General features: G+C 40.6%; 1 pseudogene; it reads right to left on the bottom strand.

The window, feature by feature from the left end:
- Positions 1 to 1,053: 1,053 nt before the first annotated feature.
- On the bottom strand, positions 1,054 to 2,662 carry LOC124026360 (annotated as a pseudogene).
- Between the last annotated feature and the right edge of the window lie 5,138 nt (positions 2,663 to 7,800).

Raw genomic sequence — 7,800 nt, 5'->3', positions numbered from 1 at the left:
TGTACTCTTTTCCAAATATTAGCCAGTATGTGATAACACCAGAAAATATGTAAGAAATCCTCCACTTCTCTGTAAATTCAAATATTTCAATTATATAATGGGGAGATGTCCTCTGTGATTAAGATGTAGATACTTGATTTTTGATGATTCAACGATTGAGTTGTCCTAGTCTGTCTTAGTCTTGAAGTTGAATTTGGAAGGTAGATTTCATGATTGGGACCTATAATTCAACCAGTTAAATCAACCAACTTCAACAATCACCCTCATGGGCCAGCATTCAATCCGATCACGGGTTGTTGACAATCTGTTGGCAATAAAGGCAACTTCCGATTGAGCCGACATACGCAGAGTTTACCAGATGTGATCTCTGAGAACGCGGGAACATTGCTTTTAAAATCTGCAGGCAACACTTTATTTGGATAATCCCAAGGAGATGGGACAACATTTAAACTAACTAACCACTAATCCCAACCCTAGCCCTAACTCTAACCTTAACCCTTATCCAAACCCTAACCCCAACCCTTATTCTAAACCTAACCTTAACAGTAACCATAGCAAGCTGTTGCTTATCAACATATAGTTTGTTGATAGTATAACCATCTGTAGATCATCTGTGGGACTATCCAAATAGTGTGACCAAGCCCTGATGTCAATACTCCACTGTTTGTAAACAATATATTTGTCAACAACCAATGCTCAGCTTCAAAATAAGTTGAATACTATAATTGTGATCTTATGAACTGTCAGTCAATCTATGAATTTGAGAGTGGTTACATTTCTCCAGGCCATCCCTCAGCTTTAGCAAACAGAGTGGCAGGGCTACTATTAGGCAGAAAAATGTATTAAGGTTGGGATTCAATAAGATGGCTCTATTCGACAATGTGGCTTTTAAAGGCAATGTTACCGCGTTCATGGAGTTCGCATTCAAGGTAAAAACTACAGACGTGGAGTAGTCCATTGGGAAGGACCTTTAAATGTCAAGCGCACTATAGCGAGGTTACATATTGAATCCCAGCCTTAGTATTGTGCCCTGTCACTTTAATGTGCCCTAATTCAGTCTGTATGACTGACAGGGGAGATGATCAATGCTGGATCGTTATTATCATGAAACCCACAGTCAAAGAATGGATAGAGTTTCTCAGTGAAGTTGCAGCCAGTGAAAGAGAAGATATGAGCTTTGGTCTCCACATTGTAGAATGACACCCGACCCTCCTCATAATCCAAAAACACCCCCACCTTCTGGGGCGTCTCCAAGGTGAGGGTTACAGAAGGAGAGGTGTTGGCCTCATAGGTAATCCCATACCTTTTATATTTCTGTCCCATTGTCCAGAATCCACCCTCAGGGGTCAGTGGAAGCCCTGAATCCAACAGAACCTCTAAGTGTGTCCTCTCAATGGACCTATCAATGGACTCTCTGGCCACTCCTAACTCCCAGGAATTCCTCCCCTTCACCTGCACCTCATAGTAGAATCTCCCCGAGGAGAAGCCCTCCTTTCCCAGGATACATCGACTAACAAACCTCTTTGGGTTTTCAGGGCGAAAGTTCCATGTATGTCCAATACTCACTTGTTTCCCATCCGCAGACAGGCCGAGAAAGGGATTTGCTGTATCAGGGTCCAGAGTCACATCCACGGCATATTGTTGCATACTCTTCAGATTGTCAGGAATCTTCAGCTTGTCAGGAATCTTCAGCTTGTCAGGAAACTTCTCCATTGCTTTATTGCATTTTTCCATAAGCTCAGAAAATGCTTTCCTCGTCTTCTCCTCCATCTCCGACACAGAGCCCCTCAAAACTCTCATCACATTCATCAGCTCAGTGTGAATACTGATCTCAGACCAGTTCTTGGCATTTGGAGGGGTACATAGGGATAGGGAGCTTTGGAGGAGTTGAAGGTGATCCTCAGTGTGTGAGAGATGCTTCAGCTCAGTGCTTCTCCTCAGTAGCTCATTAATTTCCTGCTCCAGCTCTTTAATGAACCCTTCAGCCCGCGTCTCTGCTGCTTCCTGCTTCTCCTCAACCACCTCAATGAGCTCAGCCTGGCTTCTCTCAATGGAGCGCACCAGATCAGTGAAGACCTGCATGCTGTCTGTTATCTCTCTCTCTGCGTCTCTCTTGCTGAGCTCTACTGAATGTTTGATCTCCCAATCCTTTTTGCATTCGCTCCTGGATCATCTGCTGTACTTGTGCCTCCATCTTCCCAAGCTGAGCCTTCCTCTCTCCACATTCTTCCTCTAGATGGACGATGTGGTGAGTCTTGTGGTCTGTCTCAGAACAGAACTGACAAACACACATCTGGTCAGTTCTACCAAACAGCTCAAGGATTGTGTTGTGTTTCTTACACATTATTCTGTCCTCCAGGTTCTCCATGTAGAAGTCACAGACCCCTTTCTCAGCCCTGTGAAGAGATTCATCTCTGACTCTCTTCCTCTTAAAATGATCTGCGACATCTCTGAGTGTCGTGTTGGTCTTTAGCTCTGGTCTTATGTAGAAATGATGCTTACACATTGGACACTGGCACAGGCTAGTGGTATCCCAGTATCCGCTGATACAGGCCTTGCAGAAGTTGTGTCCACATGGAGTGGAGACTGGCTCAGTGAACACATCCCGACAGATGGAGCACTGGAACTGATCTTCAGACAGGAGACTGCTGGAGGACGCCATTTCTGTAACACAATACAAATGATAAGAACACTTCCTGGAATGAGTCAGCATTATACAGTAATTCATTATCTGAATACTATGTATTGATTTTTGTAGTGATAACAATCTTGATTCACAGTTTCAAAATTTTCCATACATTTTTATTTTATCCAGAGGAGGAAGAGATAAGAAAAGATTGTTCTGTACTTTACCTATCCATCTTTTTAATTAGAAGGTTTGGGAGAAGTAGTGACTTATAAATGAATGCTAAACCATTATGGATAATGTGTTTGTAACGCTGTCCATATGTTAACAGAATTTTAACAGCACAGGTGAAAAAAACAGGAACTACAGAGAATATGGCTTGAATTCCACACAGTTAATACATCGCTCTCTCTTTCAATGGAGGCTGCTAAAGGGAGGACTGATCATAATAATGGCTGGAATGGGGTCATTGGAATGGTATCAACCACATGGAAATGGTGTGTTTGTGTTTGATATCATTCCATTGACCCCATTCCAGCCATTATTATAAACCATCCTCCCATCAGCAGCCTCCACTGCTCTCTCTCTCTCTCTCTCTCTCTCTCTCTCTCTCTCTCTCTCTCTCTCTCTCTCTCTCTCTCTCTCTCTCTCTCTCTCTCTCTCTCTCTCTCTCTCTCTCTCTCTCTCTCTCCTGAGTGTTTATTCCTTGTTGAGTAGACTTTGTGTATCTGTGTTATTTTTTTGCAAAGAGTAGAAGAGAGCTTGTTACCATGTGTGATTTCCTTCTCCCAAGATAACTTTCATTTCAGCATAGTGACAAGCCCTGAACTCCTCCCTGCTTTGCCGCTCTTAAAGAGACACAGCTTCACGTTTACTCGGTTGTCTAAAGTCCAATCATCATCATCTCCACCCTCATCACCTCCCTCATCCTAATCAAAACCTACAATGTTAATATGAAGTGCTTTGTGACCCCAAAACTGATGGCAACAGAGCTGCCACGAAAGCAAAGGAGAAAAAACCTTAACTTTGCTAGAGTATGAAAACACATCATTAGATGCTTTGAAGCATGACAAGGTGTTGTAAAACCCCTTCATCAAGTGTTGTGCAACACTTTTCTAATACATTCATGAGACCCTAATCTATGGATAAGCATGGGTGGGCCTGGGAGGGCATAGGCCCACCCACTGGGGAGCCAGGCACATCCAATCAGAATAACCCCCCCTCCCCCCACAGGGCATCATTACAGACGTAAATACTCCTCAATTTCATCAGCTGTCCGGGTGGCTGGTCTCAGACGGTTCCGCAGGTGAAGAAGCCGGATGTGGAGGTCCTGGGCTGGCGTGTGTGTAAACCTGTGTAATGATCACGCTGTTTAATCAACTTCTTGAAATGCAACACGTCAGGTGGATGGATTATCTTGGCAAAGGAGAAATGCTTACTAACAGGGATTTAAGCAAATTTGTGCACAAAATATAAGAGAAATAAGCTTGTAAGAAACACTTTAAATGCTGCGTTCATATTTTTGTTCAGTGTAGATGCTTTCTCTTCTGGTGTCGTTTCCTCTCTCTGTAGCTTCTCAACACTATTATGGTGTTTCACATCCTGTCTAGTGCAGAATTAAATACCTTCTATTGGAGTATTTTCACTGATTTATGTCATTTATCATTTACCAGCTTTAAATCCACTTTCATTGCTTTATTTAGACAGATTACAAACAGGAGGATTCAGAGAAGTAGTAAAAGTGGGACAGGCTGAAACAGGAATTGGACGCTCAACTTCTGGGGCAGTAAGATGATGCATTTCATGGGAATTTGACATATTCAACCACACAACCACAGTGTAAAAAAAAATTCTGGTGTGAATTGAAATTTGACCAAAAAAACCAACATGTACTTAGTAAAAATGTAAGGAAAAAATCCAACTTAATATGTTTTACAAAATGTAACCAAAGATAGAGAAAATGTGTGATTATACTAATTAGAAGTCTGGTTTTAACCTCCTTGCACTTCCTATCTTGCCACATGTCTCTGTTTTTAGGGGATTGTGGGTAATTCCTTTTTTAAAACTCTTTTACACAACGTTGTATGCATGTTTGAAGAAAGTAGATGTTACGGATACAGTTATCCTGTGTGTGTGTGTATCCTGTGTGTGTTTCTTTTCTCTCCTTCTCCCCTCACAGGTGAAAACCATCACTCCCCAATCAGTCAACAATCAATCATCAATCAGAAGACACACCTCCTACTTTTCCTTCCCCATGGTTTAAAACCCCCATCATTTGTTTGTTCTAGAGCTCTATCTCTAGCTCAGCTCAGCTCAATCTCTCTGTAAATGCCATGTCTGGAGGTCTCTGTGTTTCACTCTCGCTTTATGTCTTAACCTCTCTTTTGTTTAAGCACCTCATAGCACTTTGTCATCACCTGTGAGTATTGTTTTTGTTTATGGTGTTTGTGTTTGATTGCTGGTGGGAAAAGGGGGAAACCAAGACAAGTCGCCCATGGGCATACACTACCCGTAGGTGAACTTTGTTAAATACACTAGTTAGAACTGGGCGGACCACCCACTGTATTTTTGGTTAGTTAGTTAGCTGTTAAAGTAGGCTAGTCTAGCTTAGGGGTGTGTTTTTGTATATTTATTGTTTCTTTCCTTGGGTCCAGCTCAGCCCCTTTTCCTGCTCCCCCCATTACCGTGTGTTTATAAATAAACCTAGAGTTTGACGGTAGATTTCTGTTGTCGTGGTTATTTCGTGCACACTTTTACTTTGTCACAATAATAATTTGCATGAGTTATGTTACGGGTCTCATTTACCATCCCCCCTAGACTGTCGGGCCAAAAGGGATTCGTAACAGTAGACTTCTATATTAGTATTAACCAGTGTGTTGTGCCATGAGGCGTAATGGATCATGATGAACGGATATCAAAACCATCACGGAAAATGACATTAAATGATGAGACAACCCATTCCCGAAAAATTGGACTATTAATGGTAGAATTACAGTATCCTGTAATACTTTCTGTCAAACCACCAGTTACTATTACTGGATTGGATACTGTGATTAACTATGCCTGCTGAAGTAGTTAAACAAATAACTATTCTCCATAGGTCTATATTGTGTATCAATATTTATGCTATAAACCATTATTTTTCAATTTAAAGTTGAAAGTTTTCTTGTTTTTCAACAAACAAAACACATTCCACATTCACAGATGTGACAGGCTTTAAAAAAATAAAAAGTCAAAAAATAATATAATACATTTGAAAAAATTAAAATACAATTAAAATGAATGATAAAGTCAAATAAAAGCATTTATTTTTCTTACTCTATATATTTTTTTCTTGGTACATATACATACATACATACGCACACGTACTCAAAAACTTAAAAAAAAATAATAAAAAAAAACAACACTTGCAGCAGCACTATCAAGGTTCTTATCAGCTATTTCAAGCATTCGCTGAGACGACGAGCCAATAATTAGTTTTTAGGTTTTACAGTACCTTACACAACATGTATCTGTGCATTTCCATAGTCACCCCGTTCACTCTGTCCAGTTTGAAATATAGTTGAATAGTGGAGACCAGAGTCTATCAAACTTGGGCTGTCTCTTGTGGAGGTCATAAGTGAGCTTTTCAAGAGGAAGAAAGTCAACAATCTGGTAAATCCACATTTTAAATGTAGGGGGGGGGTATTAGAGGCCCACAATAGAAGAATACATTTCTTAGAAAAGTATGTAATAGTCATAAGCAAATTTTCTCTGTCAGGATCAAGAACAAAGTCCTGCTGGGCATTAAGAAGATAGATACATCATATCAAACTGTACCTCTAGTATTTTCTGTGCAGCAGTATGTACAGATTGCCAGAATTTGGCAATCTCCCTACAGCTCCAAAATACATGCATATAGGTTCCACTTTCAGAGGTACATCTTTTACAGTTAGGAGACATATCTGTTTTCATTCTATGGAGTCTCAAATGAGTATAATAAAATTTGTACAAAAATTTGTAATTAGATTATTTTATTTTTACACTGGTAGAGGAGCAGTATACCCTGTCGCAAACCTCTGCCCATAACTCATCACTGATAGTCAGACCAAGGTCCTTTTCCCAGATTATTTTCAAAGGAGTAAAGGAGGAGCTTCCTTTCTCAGAAAGGAGTCTATAGATGTAAGATATTTTGCCTTTAATGGATTGTGCTGTGACAAGAAGGGTTTCAACTTCATTCAATTGAGTTCTAAACCTCCTCTTGGAGGTAAATGAGGAAATTACATGTCTAATTTGAAGATATTAAAAAAAAAATGGGATCTTGGCACGTTGAATTCACTGCAGAGCTCTTGAAAGGATTTCAGTGTAGTGGTTTTCTGATGAAATAGGTCTGAAAAGGTCCTGATTCCTAGAGTATGCCAAAGATTAAAGTTGGCATCCCTCAGGGCTTTTGGCAAGTCTGGGTTGCCTACTATAGGCGAGTGAGAACATATTTGGGAGGAAATGCCCAGGTATTTCTTACAGTCCCTTCACGCTAGTAGGGTGCTGTAAATCGCAAAGGTTTTGGCTATGTTGCCCACTTCACTAAAGTTATTAATGAATATAATTGAGCTTAAGGGCAATGAACCACAGGATTGGGCTTCTATCTGAATCCACGTTGACTCTTGTCTGTTTGTGATCCATGTTAGCATGTTGTGGATTTGGGCAGACCAGTAGTACAATCGAAGGGAGGGAAGGGCAAGACCACCTTTAGATTCAGGTTTCGATAGAGTGGAGAACTTGATCCTAGGTTTTTTATTGCCCCATATAAATTTGGTGATGCTTTGGTTAGTTGTTTTGAAGAAGGAAACTGGGAGATAGCATGGGAGCATCTGAAATAAGTAGTTCAGTCTAGGGAGGACGTTCATACGGATTACATTAATTCTTCCTACTAAGCTAATTGGGAGGGAGATCCAGGTTTGGAGATCGTTCTTGATTCGATCCAGGAGTGGAAGATAATTTTCCTTAAAAAGGCTATTCAGATCTGGTGTTATGAAGATCCCGAGGTATTGAAACCCCTGTGTTTTCCATTGGAAAGGACAAAGTGTCTTCATAGAGCTGGTGAGTGTAATATTGAGAGGGCAGACAGTGGATTTGTTAAAATTGATCTGATAACCTGAAAACTTGCCATACTGAGCAATTGTGTCTAAAATGAG

Source organism: Oncorhynchus gorbuscha, unplaced genomic scaffold (genome assembly GCF_021184085.1).
Source record: "Oncorhynchus gorbuscha isolate QuinsamMale2020 ecotype Even-year unplaced genomic scaffold, OgorEven_v1.0 Un_scaffold_2689, whole genome shotgun sequence".
NCBI lineage: Eukaryota > Metazoa > Chordata > Actinopteri > Salmoniformes > Salmonidae > Oncorhynchus > Oncorhynchus gorbuscha.
Note: the sequence above shows the minus strand (reverse complement) of the source record. Positions and strands in the feature narration are given on the sequence as shown.